The sequence below is a fragment of the Ascaphus truei genome, chromosome 2 (genome assembly GCF_040206685.1).
Source record: "Ascaphus truei isolate aAscTru1 chromosome 2, aAscTru1.hap1, whole genome shotgun sequence".
Lineage (NCBI taxonomy): Eukaryota > Metazoa > Chordata > Amphibia > Anura > Ascaphidae > Ascaphus > Ascaphus truei.
In genome coordinates, this window is record NC_134484.1 from 338002039 (window position 1) to 338021743 (window position 19705).

A 19705-nucleotide genomic window follows, 5' to 3' on the forward strand; every position below is an offset into this window, starting at 1 on the left:
GTTCATCCTTCAATTCGTCTTTTAATCCTCGTCGGAAAATCGCTCCAATCAGTTTCAGCCATAACATTTTTCAAACTGACTATATATGTTGCTAAAATGTTAGAACCTTGTCGCAGTTCGAGGAGAGTATATTCAGCTGTCTGGCTAGATGCTGGTTGGCCTTAAAATCAGTATAAAACTCCAAGAAAGTGAACAAAACAATAACTAGCACACAAAGTGTATTGTATAATAAATATATAAAGTGTGTATCAAAATTAGTGAAAAGTGCAAACCAAATTGACAATAAAAATGTGCCACAAAAGGTGATTAATACAGGTCTAAAGTGATGAGTCGACTGCTATCCACGAAAAGATGGCTCCCATCTTAGGAAACGGAAGAAAAACAAGAGGAAAAAGTGCACAACTCATGGTGTAGTATCGCAAATATATTAATGATGAGGATGACAAAGGTGAGTATCACACGTACAGGAAATACATTCTTTTAGTTATGTTTATGCTATAGCCAGCATGATGTTACCGCAGTCGACAGGAGACTACCACAGGTGGGCTACGTCGACAGCTGTTCACTCGGACGACCAGAGTATTTCTATGAGCAGTCTTAACGATATGCAGACGGCATCCACGGAGCAAATGAAGCTCTGCTCTTTGAACTGCAGACAAATTGACGAAGAAGTGGCGGTTTAAATGATCACCACAGCAGAAACTAAAACCGGCTGATAAACTACACACAATAATACTCAATAGCTATAAGGCTGTCTAGTATAGCAGTATGTGACCGCTAGACACCATCATTAAGCGGCATAAGCTGCAAGGTGGGAGGCGTGTCACAATTCAAAACTGCACATAGACAAATGCTGCTATCAGTAATTTCCGGGTATAGACATTAAAGTTAGAAAACTAGCATCACGGTTGTAATGGCCACAATGGGCAGTTGTAATTCTGTAGAAAGCACCACTCTGGGCTAAACATATAGCCGACTCACCAATGGAGCAAAAAGTGGTGGTCAGTCATGTAACCGTTGAGGCAATATTACGGAAGACGTATTGCCGTAACTACCGATGTCTTAGCTCAGGTGTAGAACAGCTACTAATGCTCGCCACTAATGGAGGGCTCACAGAGGCTTACAAATAGAATGAGCAGATAATCGTAATACACTGATGGTATCTATCCAACGCGTTTCATAAGTGAACACTTACTTCATCAGGGTAACATTAGCTATGAGCAGTGCCGGTATATATAGGTATAGGGACACTCTATTGATCACAAAAAAACAACAATGGGTGTTAACATAAAAGACCAATCCAGAAACATTCTGGTAATTGGACAAGTAAGAAAGCAATTAACATAAAATTGCAGAGCATAGACATAGTACATATTTAATACAAATAATATAAAATACATTATTAGAAAACACAAAAATGCACTAAAACATAAGGCATGAATCAATGGAACACTGAAACGAGAGAAAAAAGACATATATTAAACCACAACCAATAGTATATGTCACAACGTGTATGTTACAACAGTGTCTGATACAAATATTGCACTATTAATACAGGAGCTGCACACAGTAACAAGGCACATTTACTCATAGAGAGATATGGAAGGAAGGTAAGGTTTGAGCACTGCAAAAAGGCTGGGCTGGAGGCGGGTAAAATTCAATTATTGAATAGGCATGAAGCCAAATCACAAACATGCAGATAGTAGTCCTCTGACGCGTTTGCTGCTTCGACAGCACTTTATCAAAGAGTAATTACATGTTCAGAAACAGATCATTAAATAGATGCCTCCCTGCTTATACGGAAACACCCATACCGCCCCTGATCAGAACAAATTGTCTGAAACCAGGTGTCAATCATAGGGGCAGTCCAATGGGGGTGATCGAAGCATCCTGGGAGCAGTCCATCTATCAGCACCTGACAATAAAATGCATATGTAAACTACTATACAAAAAGAACTTGCTCACAATACCGCTCATATCTCTCCTAGACTAGGCACATCTATACAAAAGTATATAGAATGCTATAATAAGTGTAGCATATTAACCCAGCACTTCTATTATAGCAGCTTCTTAGACAGTCAACACATAAAGGGACAAAAAATGAATACAAAATAACCTAACACCATCTGAACATAAAAATAAAATGAAAACCAACACTACAATTAAAAACATACAAAAACCTGTATGTAACATATAAGGTACATTGATATTGGTGATCATATTCAATATCTATCTTGTATTATCTTGTCATATGTTGACAGAAAACCCTGCAAGGGTACTATATAACCATGAGAATATATATATGATTGATCACCTATTAATCAAGAAGATATATCTTTGGAGTATATTCTAGTGAAGTCTGTTATTCCAATGTAAAACCATAGATAGCCCAACTCTAGCCTCATATATTTCTCAAATATATCTCAATCCTGGATATATATCAGTAATTATATATAATGAAGTGTAACCGATAATGGTCATAAAACACAATTATTTTACTTCATATGTAAATGTATAGGCATGCCATATATCCACCACGCATTTGATGGACGTTTATACAATATATTGTCTCATCTACTGCAACCAATACAGCATTTTGATCCCATTAATCGACCCATAAGCAATATAATGAATCACAACATTGTATATAAATAAAATTAGAAGATGAAACATTCTAATATAGGTATCAACATCCTTGGTATGCAACATCCTTGGTATGGTTAAAGGTATATGACATCAGAGTCACACATCACCTTCAGCTGCAGAACATATCAAAGATATAGCTGAAATCTGATCTTAAAAATAAGTACCCATATAATTCTGACATGGAGTGAATGGAACAAAATCAAGGACTATAAAGCTTGGGATAATGTAATATAGTCTCCCATTAAAGAAAATGCATGAGTTCCCAATCCACATTTATGCCCGCTGGGTGCTTTGTGTCCATGCTAAATATCCAGAACATCTCTTGTCTGTTAAGCATATTCAGTCTGTCCCCTCCCCGAATGGGGGCAGGAACATGCTCAACACCCTAGAAAGAGAAGCTCTGGATACCCCCCAATGGGCACCTGACACAATTCCTTGAGACTGGATGTAGAAGATCTCCCTTTATAATAGAATAGACATGTTCCATGATCCTCTTTTTAAGAGGTCTAATTGTCCGTCCAACGAAGTATCTTCCACATCCACACCCCAAGACATATATCATATAACTTGTATTACAGTTGATAAATGTTTGTATCAATCTCTGCCTTTTGGGTTTAATACAGTCAATTTTCTTCATGGGATTAGCATATCCACACATGATGCATTGTCCACATTTGTGGAACCCTTTGGGGATGCCTCTAATCCCGTTAAAGCCAGTTTGGGAACTAAAGAGACTGGGGGATAGAAAGGTTGCTAATGATTTAGCTTTTCTAAATACAAATTTTGGTTCCTCTTTGGTTAATAACGCAATTCCCTTATCTAAATTTAAAGTACCCCGATGTTTGGAAACAATGGATCACACGTCACCAGATTGTTTACTGTGTTGTGTAATAAACAATGGATTATTACCCATATTTTGACCGTGTTGTCTTCTTTTAGTCATGTTGTTAGAAAAAAGATTCTTGCAGTCCATGTGTTTCACTACTTCTAGCGTTTCATTAAGCTGCGGGTCACTATATCTTCTGGCACGGAATCTAGTCATTAATTCTCAAGACTGGCTGTTGAAACTTTCCTCTGTAGAGCATAGTCTCTTCAACCTGAGTAGTTGTCCTTTTGGGATCCCCTTTTTTAATGATTTAGCATGATTACTAGTAGCCATAAGAAACGAATTTCTTGAGTTTGGCTTCCTGCACATATCCGTTCGAATGACACCCATCGTATTTACATCGAGTATAAGATCCAAATAATAAATGTGATGTATATTGTGTTTATATGTAAAAACAAGATTATAATCATTAGTATTTAACATAGTGATACATTCTTGTAAAGTGCATGTATCACCATCCCAAATGAAAAGTAAATCATCTATATAACGTCTAAAAAATGTAATGTGCTGTCTAAAGGGATTGTGGTCACTATAAATGAAAATAGATTCCCACAACCCCATAAATAAATTTGCATAAGATGGTGCAAAAGATGTGCCTATAGCTGTGCCCATAATTTGTAACTAAAATTGTGAATCAAAACTAAAATAATTGTGTGTAAGTAAGCATGTGATTGATTCCACCAAGAAAGTGCAAAGTGCTGGTGCTAAATTTGAAAGATTAAGGAAATGTTTAATAGCTCTTATGCCCTGTTGATGTTGTATGATCGAATATAATGATGCCACATCCATCGTAACCTGCCGGAAATTTGTCTCCCATTTGATAAACTGAATTTCTCTAAGTAGATCATTCGTATGCCTCAAAGAAGATGGCAGCGACCGTACTAATGGCTGCAAAAATTAATCTACATATCGTGAGAGACCATCTCCCAAAGATCCAATGCTTGACACAATTGGCCTGCCAGGCGGATGTGTCAGCAATTTATGTATCTTTGGGAGATGGTAGAAAATGGACATGACTGGATGTGCAGTATTTGACCCATTTCAACTCCTGTTGAAAAATACTTGTGGGATCTTTAGTTCGTTTTTTGTATGCATTAGTGTCATTCAATTGTCTCAATGCTTCTAGTTTATAACCTGCGGAGGACTGTATAACAATCACCCCTCCCTAGCGACATTATTGTTAAGATTTTGGCGTTCGCGTTGTTCACTTTTTGTCAAATGATCTCCTAGGGCTGGACTAAATGTATAGCCCTGCGCTAGGATTCGCAGGTCGCTCTCCACCAGTTTTTCAAAGGTGGTAATGAAGGGTCCCTTAAAAGCATTGGCACAAAAAGTGGACTTTTTATGAAAATCCATATTTTTATGACTAATAAAGTCATCAGATAAAGGTACCTCAGAGGTATCCAAATAATCATTTTTTTCTCTCCCCAATTCCTCCATGTTGGAAAGTGCACAATGTTCTCTAAACATCCATACATGGTCAGGTGGAAGTTGTTCTAAATCACCGTCCCCAGAAATCAACTGGGATGACTGTGGTGGAACATCCACCACTTAAACCTCACCTGGATCCCCCACATCAAAGAATTTGTGGAGACATAGTTTGCACGTAAAGCGCTGCAAGTCAATTATTGTATCGAACAGTAGAAAGTCATTTTATGGGGCAAAGTTCAGCCCCTTATTCAAAAGGGTCACTTGACTTGTGGTAAGGACAGTGTCCGACATGTTTATCACATTATTTCTCACATCGTCTAGGCATTTTTCTTCCTCTTCGTTGCCCCTCCTTGATCTCTTTTTTTGTTTTGATCTCCTCGTCCTAAAAAAGATCTCACCTCCCAATCTCTCTGGGATTGGCATAAAGGCCCCGCCTCTTTCCCGGGGTAGAGGCATCTCTCTGGAAACCTCTCCTATCACTCCTGGTTCTCCATGTTTCTTCTTTGCGGTCAAATGATACCGACAGACCCCGGCTCTCTCCATTTGAAACATCTGACTCAAAGCTTGAGGTATCAGCATAGCGATGTTTTATAATAGATTTATTAGAAATATTTGTCCGTCCCTCCTTATCTTTCTGAAACCGATGGGGTGATTTTCCTCTATTCCTATTGGTATTTGGAATCACTGCCTTTTGCCACACATACACCTGATTTTTGATGTAGTCTTGTCTGTCTCGGTCTGTCTCGTTCAAACTTGCTGTTCTTTTTGCCCATGTTCATTTTCTCCAGATCCTCTATATTATGTGACAGTATCTGGTCATTATGGTTAAAATGTTCCATTGATTCAAAAGATTTCATTTTATTTTGTAGACCCTTAATCTCTATTTCTAATGTGATTTTTCCCTTGTTTTTGTGCTGAATGATAATCTGTATCAATTTAAAGGAACAGTCATCCAATATTTGCTTCCAATCCTCCTCAAATTCTTTATTGTTGAACCCAAAGGTGGGTGACTTTTTTATCCTTAATCCCCTCGGAATTCTTTTAGCTTTAGTATAATTCTCGAGGGTGGCAATATCCAACCATAGTCGTACATTTAATGTAAGTAATTTTTCTAACTTTAGAAAGTGTGTAGTGAGATCGGATGGTTCATCATAATGTAATTCACCCCACTCATCAAATACATGTTCTGCACATTTGCTGCGTCTAGTATGATCACTACAACGATGTACAAAAGTCTTAGGCTTCACTTCCTCCACATTATCTTTATCTAGATCTTCCATTTTAATTGAAAAATAGATCACAGGATTGTGATATCCTAGTAGTAGTCTAGTATAGGAGGGCCCCGGGCATGCGGCAGGTTTCGTTGTAAGGGCCCGCCGCAAAGCGAAAATCGCCGGATAGCGCAACCGGCTATTTTTGGCGTGTGCGCATGCATAACCTCCGGTCTGCACATGCACAACCTCGGCACCCCCCGTTCTGCGCATGCTTCTAATGTCCTGCAAGGTGTCGGTGGATATCAGATAAAAAGTCCCAAATAAACGGGTTCTGAGCGGAATAGACCATATTGGACAAAAGCACTGGATGGCGCTCAACACTACTAGGTGAAGTGAAAAAAATGTGCAAACAGATAAAACTGTGTAATAAACGTGAATAACAATATAAGTATATAATACAGTGAATGAAGTGAAAAGCAAATACATCTTACTTCTTCCCTGTAAGAGCTTGTTCCCAGAGCTCGACATACAATTGTTCCAAATATTAGGGGAGCCAGATAAATTGCCATAAAATAAAGAAAAAAATCACATAGTGGAAAACAGCAATAAAATTATGATAACACAAGTGAATAAAGTAATTTATAGGTGTTCTACTCACAAGTGGAGCAGAATATCAAAGCAGAAATCCAACACAGTGGCAGATGATCCTCAAGTGGTGTAGGTGATGCATGTGATCCTTCCCGAGCTCAAAGACAGAAGGAGAGAACCATAGTGCAGACAATATAAAATTTTATATCAACACATAAATACAAGTGGAGGCTTACATGGTTTCAGGAAAGATCAAGCATGGTAACGCAGCCTACAGTTGATCGCGACCTCACTATGGCTGTTCCCTGCATCCACGTCACTGATTGACGTCACTTCCTGTTCCGGGATTTGGTACGCACGCTGACACATGCTGTTTCCTGGTTCTCTCTCTTCTCCTCTCTCTTCCTCTACGGATCACTGGATGGTCCAAAACTCAATGCGTTTTGCTGCGCTTGATTGGCAGCTTCATCAGGAGTAGACGATGCAAGATTATCTTGCTTTAGATGTCCTGAAGAATAGCCCGGTGTTGTGTGGTGTAACAGTAATGATCCGTCACCTGATATCTGATCGGAGCCCTCTGATGGAACGGGTAGGTAGATGATCTTTAGCTGGTGTGAGACATCTCAGTGAATCCCGTGTCCACGGTGTACCTCAGCGGAGTCCCTCCGTCTTCTACCCCTGCTCTGCGTGACCCGGATAGTTTAAAACCACACTAGCTACTGGCAAAAATACAGCTGAAGTATACTCATGACCACGATCCTCATCCATTCCGTGTTCGCGTGCCTCAGTTCCAAAAGTGTAGCTATGTGGAAGGAAGGTAAGGTTTGAGCACTGCTGGGTTAATATGTTACACTTATTATAACATTCTATATACTTTTGTATAGATGTGCCTAGTGTAGGAGACATATGAGTGGTATTGTGAGCAATTTCTTTGTATAGTAGTTTACATATGCATGTTTATAGTAGTTTACATATGCATTTTATTGTCAGGTGCTGATAGGTGGACTGCTCCCAGGCTGCTTCGATCACCCCCATTGGACTGCCCCTATGATTGACTCCTGGCTTCAGACAATTTGTTCTGATCAGGGGCGGTATGGGTGTTTCCGTATAAGCAGGGAGGCATCTATTTAAGGATCTGTTTCTGAACATGTAGTTACTCTTTGATAAAGTGCTGTCGAAGCAGGAAATGCGTCAGAGGACTACTATCTGCATGTTTGTGATTTGGCTTCATGCCTATTAAATAATTGTATTTTACCCGCCTCCAGCCCAGCCTTTTGCTGTGCTCAAACCTTACATTCCTTCCATATATCTACTCTTTTGGGATTGAGGCACGCCAACATGGAACGGACGAAGATCGTGGTCGTGAGTATACTTCACTGGCCCTTTCAGTGGTATTTTTGCCAGTAGCCAGTGTGGTTTTCAACTATCACACTTCACGCGATACTGAGCAGGGGGAGAAGCAGAGGGACTCCGCTGAGGTACACCGTGGACACGGGATTCACAGAGATGTCTCACACCAGCTAAGGATCACCTACTTACACACCGTTCCATCAGAGGCCTCGGGTCAGATATCAGGTGACGGATCATTACTGTTATACCACACAACACCGGGCTATTCTTTAGGACATATACAGCAAGATAATCTTGTATGGTCTATTCTGCTCAGAACCCATTTATTTGGGACTATTGATCTGATATCCACCGACACCTTGCAGGACATTAGAAGCATCCTTACAGGATTCACGTCCCACTCCAAATTTACTCAGAGAGAAACTTGTGCAGTAGGGGGATAAATAAACCATGGATGGTGAAGGATGATAAAAAATATACTAAGCAAATGAACAAATAAACACGCAATGTGTGTCACGTCAGACTGATATTATAAATATAATTATCCTTAAAAAAATATAATAAAGACAGACAAAATCGGAGAAAGGATGATTAAACACTATTAACCCCAAAAAAGGGTACCAAATTAAGAATACAAGAATAAATTAGTACAAAGACCAAATGTCAATCTCTTTATTTAGTCTACGGTGGGTTAATGCTTTTAAAGTGTAGATCCAGAAACTTTCCTGTTTGGATAAGTCCCTGAGTCTATCACCCCCCTTCTATTAAAGGGGACCACTTGTATTCCCTTATGTCTTAAAAGAGATGCATCTTTATTATGTGTGATCATAAAGTGTCGAGAAACACTATGCTTCTCGTATCCTATTCGGATATTTCTCAAATGTTCAAGAATACGTACTCTTGCATACATTAAGTTCTCCCAAAGTATTGCAGCCCACAAGGGCACTCAAGGATATATACGAGTTGTCTAACAGGAAATAATTCCTTACTGGCAAAAGTTTCACCTATAGTTTTGGAAACCACAGAAATGTTGTCAGCATGCATACATTTTTGCATGCTGCACAGTTACTACAGCTGAAGTTTCCAGGTGGTTGATTAGTAAGTCAAGTAGTTTCTCAGGTGTCGGTCTGGTCCAAACCAATATCACTGGGTGGAAAAGCATTCTTCAAGTTTTTAGCCTTTCGAAAGATAAATCTAGGTAAAGCATCTAAATGGGGACCTAATATGGTATCATTAACTAGAATGGTCCAATTTTTTTAATAATCCTTTGTATTTTAAGGCTAGCTGAATTAAAATTCGTGACAATGGGCACAGTCAACTTATTCTCAGTAGTTAGATCAGAGATGGTCTGTATTATGGCCTTATTATTAATCAAAATGAATACTCTAATCCAACAAAATTGTTTGTTGGTGAATTGAGTGAACTCCTGGGAGATGCACTCTCTAAAACTGTACTCAATTCGCCTTTCTTTTTGTAGAGAATCCTAAAGTCACAATTATATACCACCTGCCGAAGGTGCATAAATCTTTGTCTGATCCCCAGGGAGACCTATAATATCTGGGATCCAATTATTAACATCTAACCTCTCACAATATGTGGACTATTTTCTTCAGAGATTGGTTGGCACGTTACCCACCTATCCAAAAGATAGTCCCTCCTGCACTTCCTCCACTTCTCAGACACCAGAGGAGGGCATGCTGAACCACACCACTGCACACTGCTGCTACCAGTCCTGGAAGCCCACCCTGACAGGTGGCCGCCACATTCGGTTACCCCACTGGATGGCCACCGCTCTGCCGCTCCCTGGGGCCCACCTCAACAGGTGGCTGATGCCTGCCCTCATTTACGCCTCCACCGGCAACTCCATTCACTTGCTCCACTCCTTGTTAGGCCACTCCCATGGCGGTCACCTTCTCAGCCTCTGCTGTGCATGTGCTGCCCTCTGACCTGCTCCTCAGCCCTGCTGCTGCTCCTGTTCCAGGCCGCACCTTCGCAGATTCTTCTGTTCAACCACCGCTGGCTAGTTTTGCCTCTTCCCTCATGCCTATATCTTCTTCTGTCTCCTGAGCCACTAGATCAGCCTGCTTGTGAAGCACCGCTAGCCCTTTGTACTCCTCAATGCCCGCAACCTCCCCAGATAACCCCGACTGTTATAACCTCCATCTAAACTCCACTCATAACATCTCACTTCCTGCATAAAGCCTCGACCCACATGAATCCACTAGTGACCTATTTAATGACCTCTTGTCTTTCTGTATCTCCACTTAATCAGCTCTAAGGCTACGCTTATATTACCAGCGACGCAAAGGCGACGTCAGGCTACGGTCGCTGGAAAAATCTAATTGAGATGACTTCCAGCGATCACGACCAAGCAGTCGCTCCGTCGCGCCGTTGTAATGGTGGCAATGCATTTGTTTTGACGCGACGTTGCGTCGCCGGCACTATAAGCGCAGCCTCAGGCTCTCTGTCTGACTACCGTGAAATATATATTAATGTATTATTTTTTTGCAATCAGAAATGTCTTGGTTGCCTAGCTGCCAAAAATCATGAGTAACTTGCACAAAACTCGATATCATGAGAAACGTCATAAAAATTGCATTGTGTAGCACACATTTTTTTGGTACGGTAAACGCTAAATTGGTCCCTAAGTGTAATTTAGAATATGGAAAAGTCCATGCTCAAGGTCAAAGTGTAAGCTACTTAGTGAAAGGGGGATTCACAAACACACAACGGTACTAAGTAAATATTTATTGTATTTTGATTATTAAAATTTGATGTACAGATAAAATGTTAAGTAGACATTTCAGAATCTTCTCAAACAGTGCATAGTCTTAGTAAAGTTTCAGAACACGACATTAATTTAATCTAATCACTTACTTACTGTATCTAGATGAGCTGGGTTTTGAGTTTGAGAAAATTAGCAAATTGAGCATATCAGCAAAGTCCCACATTGTTCATCAGTAATTTGTTTAAAATATAAAGTGCAGTATGATTCCTGTTTCTGACTGTATGTTTACAGTATCTCTGTCATCTGTTTCTCTGTCTGTGTCTGCCTGCCTATGTCTGTATTTTTGTAGGATGGAATGACCTCCAGGGCAATGTGGAAAGAAGCATTAACTTAAAGTAACAATGCAGCATTTGCCAACTGCACAGTGCTGAGGATGCTACTGTTAAGACCTTCTTATGTCCATGTTCAGAAGCATAAATCTGAAGGGCTTTGTTCCTTTTGCTGAAGCCGGCAACTAAGGGCTGCACCTTGTTCCAAAACATCACCAGTCCAGCCAATATATACAGATTAAACAGGGATGAAATTAAGAAAAAAAGCTATAGGTAGTGGAAACAAAACGTAGTGTCATTATGTAAATATGCATGCATGATCGAAATAATTTATCATTAAGCTGCAATTATTGGGATGCAGATGACTTCACCTTGCAGACTCAGGGCTGGTTTTCGAATGTTCCCATCCATAGGCACTTACTTTTTACCGTACTGTCCTCCACTTGCAGCGTCTCGACGTCACGTTGCAAAATGTTTCCATGGCAACGGCATGCCATGTGACGTCATGTTGTCCTAGCAATGCGTCGCCATGTGATGTCACGTCCTCATTTGACGCTGCAGAAGGAGAGGGGCGATGCTGCAGAAGGAGGAGGATGACGCTGCAGGAGGAGTTAAGAGACCTTTACAGAGGCCCGACGCTCTCCCCTGGCAATCCGTTTAATTGTTGTGGGCAAGAGAGCAGGGCCTCTGTAAACGCAGCATTCGCATCTTCGAAATTTGCCACACCAGGCTCGGGCCTAGTAGACCTATCCCTAAACACGGGCCTGCCTGCAGCTTACAAGTTCATTACTCCTACTGGCATTTCCTACTCGCTCTTTCATATTTTCTCTCAGAGGGACCTTCTTTGCTTTGCCCTAAATCCATCTGCAGAGATACAGTATGAGGCCAAACCCCAAATTGATCCTATGTAATCAATAGCTTCCCTCACTACGAGCACGTACAATTAAAAATGTTAGCTAGCACAAATGACATTACACGATGCCACATTTGCCTATTTTGTGCTGCAATAGCATAATCAGATACTTTAATCTTTTTCAAGTGTGCCAAACTTTATCTATATGTAGCACTGTTTCGCCCCACCCCCCAGTGGGAGATGCACAGCTTCTGCTACCTGTGTGTGGAGCGGATCCCTGTCAGGATCAGGAGAGCTGAGTTGGATCTGCTATGATATGGAGATCAGGACAGGCTTAGGTTCTTTCTGTAGTTCTTCTCATGGTGTTAGCGCCTCCAGCCGTAGTGGGCTCCAGGGTGTCGAGAGATCAGCCCCCACTATTGCATTAGTCTCCCTCCTGCCCAAGGACTGATAATTAGACAGGAGTATAATAACAAGGGTCTTTATTGCATGGCATGCACCCACTGCAGATCATCCTTACAGCGATGCAGAGTCTCAGAGGTCATCTGTGGCTGAATCAGATGTTCCCCCAGCCTAAGGGCTGGGGGTCAGCACGCTCATCCCGCCATGGGAGAGACTCACAGCTCCACTGCTCTCTCTTCCACCTCCAGAGCAGGACTAACTAAATTTGCCACCAGAAGGGGCGGGCTCATGGTCTATACCTATACCAGATAGCTTACACAGGCCATGAGTCACCACCTCACTTCTGTCACTCATAAGAGGGGCATGAGGGGGTCAAAAAGCCCATAGATTAACCTGTCATAGCCTAGACTACTAGGAGTCACATGACAGGGATTAGAGATAGGTCAGAAGATACAGACCATGTTACATATAATAATTATATGCTGTTACAATAAGCAGATAATATGTAGTGAGCTCTTGTGACTTTTCTCTTAACTGTTGTATTGTTTCCTCTAGGTCAAAACATGTGTCTATTAGTTCTGCAGAAAAATACTATTTATCAACCTGCAGAAATGTAAGTATAGATTTTATCGAATTGGTCACAATTATGTTTATTTTTTAACAGCATAAAGATGAGTTATTACAGGGATATGAGGAATAGTATCTTTCCAGTTTAGAGTGTTGCCGAAAATCATAACCTTACCACTCATTGGTAATTTCATTTGAGCAACAGTGAATATGTTTTGCAGGGTTTCATACCAAAATCCTTTAATTTTTCGGCATGTCCAAAAACAATGCCAGAGAATAGCACTTTCCCTACCACACTTGAGGCAGTTTGTAGGGAGAACCATATAAAAATGTACTTCTCTGCAAAGGAATAATCTATTTCGAACAGCATTACAAGGAAGAAGTTATAACATTTCTGACATAGTTATACCACATCATAATATCCGAAATGCCCCTATTATCGGTCCAATTGCTTTGCTATCTATTTAAAGTCAAAGTCAGTGGTTTCTCAGATTTTAAGATGATTAATATGAACGTGATCAACCTGGTTGAAAAGTCAACTGATTTAGCAAAATCTAGATAAAATTCCAAAGGAGAACCGGATCATAAACTGATCCCAGCTTTATTGATGCGTAATAATGTAGTCTCTAATTTATAAAAAGGAATAGAAATGATTACTTGGAAGATTACATTTATCTTTCAACAGTTGAAAGGAAAGGAAAATAAATTGTAATTATTTTTAATCGACTCAAAGGATCTTTAGTGTTCCCAAGGGTGAAATCAAGGATTCATTGAATAGGTGAATATGTTTGAAATATTTATAGGCAGCACTAGGATTCTTTGAAGGTGGGTTCAAGCTCTTACTATGTAACCCCTCGTTATTTTCCTTAGACGGACTTCTTGGTGCTAAGGCGGGGGCTCCCCGTTATGACCAGTGCTATCCCACTTGATGGGCATGGGGCTGGAGGTCAGACAATAGTTTTCAACACAACGCTTTGAATAACCAGAACGTATTTATCAAACCCCTGTAACACAGGTATCAAACAGACATGGATCCTCTAGGGGAGTGTCATATACATACAAATCACAATACAATATAAGTCGCTGCGCAGTTGTGTGCCGATGTTCCAAGTTCCCACAACCCTGTGTTATAAGGGGCCCATGTGTGGGTGTCGGAACAATGTTGGAGCTCTTTATTATCAATGTGTTAATGGTAGCAGGCCTATCTCTTCACAAAGACTTTGGTATCCTTTACTTATGGGGGGGGGGGATACCCTCTGTTGCTACTCATGCCTCCCCTCAGGCAGAGATTATAGTGGGAGGCTGCAGGATGTGCGCGCAACATCACTCGCGCGGTGCGTGCGCGCGAATCCTGCACTGTATGCAGGCGACGGGTGGGAGGCGACAGGGGGCATGGCCACTGATGTCACGCGAGCGTTTCGCCATTATTTGATGAACCGCTTCACGTGACGTTGACGTCACGCGGCCATCGCATGGATTCTGCTGCCACTGTCCCGTCACCGCCTGGTCGCACCAACTATCTCGGCCTTAGACTAGTCAGCTGCAGCTGCGCTTCACGTCGGTAGTCACCTAGCTCCACTGAGACGTTCTGAATCACGGACTGGTTCTTAGTATCGCCCTAAATCAACCCGAAGTCCCTTCAAGTCACAGCAACTCTACCCTCGTACTCCACTAGGGACTCTTAAAAACTCCCCATTTTAGTCCCTACTCTCTGCAGTAAACTGTCATTGGCAGGGGGCCATGTCCATCCAAGAGTCTCATCCTGGGCACAGAGAGAAGCAAGCCAGGGGGCAGTGTGTATCTCAGCTGTATACACTATATCACAGAGCAATATATTACCTTTAATCTTTAAGGGAACACTATTTGAATGTAAGTGCATAGTATAAGGTAAAGATAAGGATAGAGGTCGAACAAATTCTCCTTTCAAAGTAGGGCAAATACATTACAATTGAAGACCCAATCCTTAGCCTCTTTAATACAATAAGCAAGGTTAAAATATTTTTTATTAGGAAAAATTGACACATTGGCTTTTAACTGGGAGCTGGAATCTGGTTGAAGCAAGGCTAAATTTTTTTACCAGCCCACAAAAAAATTAGAAAATAGTGAGGTTAATTTAGAAATACCTGACCTATGCAACAGCAATGGCAACATGTGCATAAGATACATAAGATTGGTAAATGAAATCATTTCTGTAAGGTAGCTCTTCCAAAACTGATAAAAGGTAGTATTCCAATCCTGAAGCTCTCTCACAATTCTGTTGATTTCCAACTCAAAAATAACATTATTTGCAGGGTTGGAAAAATCACCCGGGTACCTAAAATGTCCCCCCTGGCGCCTGTGCTGTGTGCAGTGATGACTGAGCTAATTGACAGGTCAGTGAGAGGAGCAGGAAGATAGGAGAGCAGGAGGCATGAGACATGTGAGAATTGGGGGTGGGGCTAACCAGTGGTCCAGGGGCGGAGCTAGTTGGAGCCCTCCCTGCTCTGAGAGAGAGTCTGTATGAGGGAGAATGTGTGTCTGTGTGAAAAAGAGAATGTGTGTCTGTTTGAAAGTGTGTTTTATCTCTATGAGAGAGAGAGAGTGTCCGGAGACCCCCTGTTTCAATTCTATGTAATAAAAATACATTTACAGGTAGCTTCATTACCTTAGTGGCTAACCGCTACGGTAATGTAGGGGTTAAATACAAGTGCCCAGTTTATTGGGGGTCGAGGGGGTGGATGAAGGTGGTATTTGGCCTGTGGTGGGTGTTTATGTCTACCGGGAGGGATGCGGGAGGAGTTAACTCCTTCATTAACTTAGCGGTTACAACCGCTAAGGTAATAAAGGGGTTAACCCCTTCCGCTACCCACTCGGTAGGCATAAACAGCCACCACGGGCCAAATACCACCTACATACACCCCCTTCACCCCCAATAAATATTAAAATACACAAACACCAATACGAGCCAATACACCCATTGGTTTCCAGTGTGGTAACCTATGCCTTCAATGATAACCCCAATAGCAATGAATAGACACCCTACTACTCACCCCCTCTACCGCCAACAATCCACACCCCCTCCAACCCATACAGTACAGTAATGGAAAATCCCTATTATCCAGATCTGGATAATAGCGCATTTGCCCATGAAAAATAAAATATTATCCAGCCAGCATATAGTAAAATAAAGGTGTACTTACCCCTGCCATTATGAAGGCCACCCTCAGCTTCATCACCGTCCTCCTTGTTCTCCATGAACAGAAACATAAAAATACATTTTCTTCATGTTTCTTAGAGGTAGAGGGGCTGGGTGAAGGGGGTAGTTTCCCCAGGGTGGGTGGTTAGGGCTCTCGGGGGTGTAGCAGGAGGTATTAACCCCTTCGTTACCATAGCGGTTACCACTGCTATGGTAGTGAAGGGGTTAACTCCTCCCACAACCTTCCCGGTAGGCCTAACCACCCACCCTGGGGTAACTATTTGACTAGAGATTTGAAAGCCTTGGTAGAACACCTGACCTCTAAATCTACCAGATGTGTTGTTCTTCAAGTATCAAACACCAATCATATTTCAGCCTGTCAACATAACTTAACATAAATTATTCACCTGTCTAGTAACAGATTATCAAGAAAATTAAAAACCCCTAAATAAGAGGTATATTTAGAATTGCTCATACAGTATTTGCTAAATTAGTGAAAAATTATCTAGAGAAAGCATTGGGGCATAGATTTTGGTTAGCACAAAATATTTGTGATCAATCTTCCCATAAACAATGAAATATCTACTTTTCTGATTTCTAGTTAGGGTGATAAATTGAAAAAATATGCCTTTCTTTATTAATATTACGTCACCTATTTTTTTCCTATTGAAGGAGACATATACTGCTGCGGCCAAGTTTATTCGAGCATTTGCCCGTTCTTGGCCGCAGCAGTAGCCTAGCGCGCGCCCGAGAGTGACGGGCGCGCGCCGAAGCAGCGGAAGAGCGCCCTCCGATCGGGGCGCTCTCCCTACCGCTGCCGGGTCCGCCGGGTCCCCCGGAACCCCCTGCCGCCGTCCCGCGATCGCGGGACACCAGGGCTCCCTCGGGGAGCCCTGGACGCGCGTGCAGGGGGCGCACGCTCCTGAAGACGCGTGACCGCGCGTCTATGACGCGCGGCACGCCGAGGGGCGGCCACTAGCAAGCCGGGAAATCTCCCGGCTTGCGGATCTGGCCGCAGTGCGATAAACTGTGTCGCCACTGTAGACAAGATTGATCTCAGTTTCATTTTCATTTATCATGTTCCTAATCTGTGTGATGGATTTCCTGTAAAAGGGCAATATCTATTTTAATGAAAAAACAGAAAGTGAATCCCTGCGCTTCTCCCATTGGGCTAACAATAAATGGGGAAATAGATATACATAGTGAAACCTAAGTCTGTAAGACAAAGGAGACTTTTGGTTACATCCTTTGATCAAATAATGACAAACCTGCTGACCAACGTCAAGGTAAGTTTCAGAAGCAGGTCCCTATGCTAAATGCATACAAATGTTCTGTGAAATATACTCTGAAGGGGTTAATCAAAGGTAATCAAAGGCTGTAACCAAAAGTCTCCTTTGTCTTACAGACATAGGTTTCACTATGTATATTTATTTCCCCATTTATTGTTAGCCAAAATGGGAGAAGTGCAGGGATTCACTTTGTTTTTTTACATATGTATGGCCAATCTTTTCACCAGCAGCATGCTCCTTATACGGAGAAGAACGGTGAATATATATATTTGATCTATTTAAATGAGTCTGAACTTCATTTAACTGCAGTTAATCCCTCCTACATTACGACGTAAAAATGTAACCAAATTAACCTCTAAGAAAGAATCACTGTTGGAGATGCAGCCCAAATAGGATCCAGACTTGAACCTGACCCAAGAACAAATAAAAACGTTAACATTCTAAGGGGCCTATTCAGGTAGCTTTGATAAGTGACTTATAGACAGTTTTGAGCACTTTACGAGTGAGTTTACATGTGTAGCTATTCATAAAGCTCAGATAACATGCCAAACTCGCTCGTAAACTGCTTCTTCCCGATCAGTAGCAGTAGCAAGACGAAGCCCTCTGTGTAAGGGTGAAACGCGTTGAGGGGGAGATTGCGGTGTAGCCCTTGTGTGTGCATCAATAAAGTTGTTGAAAGAGACATCCGGGAGCTTCATTTTCCAGACATGCGCAGTTGCGCCGAATCTTTTCCTATTCCACTGATGATACAGCCGGCGGCACGCAGGAGCACATGAGGAGAACGGCCTCAGATCGGAGGAACAGCTGTTACAGCATTGTTTGCACTGAACGGAGGCCAGAGAAACGGACCCAGACCGGAGAAAAAAGCAGGTGAGGTTAGATTGTAATACCCCTGCACCGGTCAATCCATGGTCCAACTTACCTCTCCCATGTTTAACTCCAGTGTCTGATGTCATCTTTACTTGTGGTCACACAGAAGCGCAGGACAGACTCCCTGGTAATTTAGCTTTGATAAGTGACTTATAGACAGTTTTGAGCACTTTACGAGTGAGTTTACATGTCTAGCTATTCATAAAGCTCAGATAACATGCCAAACTCGCTCGTAAACTGCTTCTTCCCGATCAGTAGCAAACCGTGCGGTAGCTCAAAAAATGCTCCGAGATTCACATCGCAGCTGCAACTCGCAGGTTCTGCGATGGGATCTGCGATGTAACTCTGATGGAAAAAATGTATTCTTACTACATTAGATTGAAGTCGGAGCTGCCCCGCATTAATATCAGCTCTGGAGACCGCAATCCTTTGTAATAAAAATACATTTACAGGCAGCTTCATTACCATAGCGGCTAACCACTAAGGTAATGAAGAGGTTAAATACCAGTGCCTGTTTTTTTGGTGGTAGAGGGGGTGAGTGAAGATTGGAGATGCCCCAAGGTGGGTGGTTAGGCCTACCAGGAGAGTTAAGGGAAGAGTTAACCCTTTCATTACCTTAGCGGCAGGTAACGAAGGGGTTAACCCTCCCGCTATCCACCCGAGATGCCTAACCACTCTCCCGGGGAAACTACCCCCTTCACCCACCCCGTGACCCCCTTAAACATTAAAATACAATTGTCATGGAGACTTCCGGTGACGTCACCGTAGATGGTTAGCTAGGAGAAGAGCTCCCAGCACCCTCGCACAAAAGCTTAAAGAACGAGCAATTTCCCCCAACCCAAACCCCCCGAATTCGACACCCACCCCTGCCGCTAACATCAGGGAGATGTCGTGGAAAAGCCAAAGATGAAATCAAAACCCGGTCACGAAGTTTTTCGCCCCGGCCCCGCGCCAGGCAGACCTTAGCCCTGGAGCACAAGATGGCGCCGAGGAGGAGCCAGAGCACACGGCGCAAAGCGATCAAGTACAGCCCGACACAGATCCCCCTGTCCTAAATAAAGAGTTTTTTGATTCCCTATTAGCCAAAATGAGAAGAGGGGTGCAGGAGGACACGGAGAAGGCCCTACAGAGCATCCGAGCCGAGGTAGGAGCCCTCACGGAAAAGACAGGACCTGGAGGCCAAAATGGAGGGAGTTTCCAACGCCCAGGCTGAGACCCACGAGGAAGTCTCGAGATGCGGTGATGCGATCCGCGACCTACAGAACGCGCTTGAAGACCTCGAGAACAGGGAGAGGAGGCAGAACATCCGCCTCAGAAACATCCCAGAGGCCGTCTCCCATGAGGTACTACAACCTTACCTCCGCAGACTCTTCTTGC

General features: G+C 42.3%; 1 long non-coding RNA gene across 2 annotated transcripts in view; it reads right to left on the reverse strand.

The window, feature by feature from the left end:
- Positions 1-416: 416 nt before the first annotated feature.
- The window catches only part of LOC142488708 (uncharacterized), a 41027-nt gene continuing 21738 nt past the window's right edge, over positions 417-19705 (reverse strand). For both annotated transcript variants that reach the window (XR_012799600.1, XR_012799601.1), the window contains exon 3: positions 417-1452. This is a non-coding gene — a long non-coding RNA (uncharacterized LOC142488708). The remainder of the gene's footprint in view (positions 1453-19705) is intronic.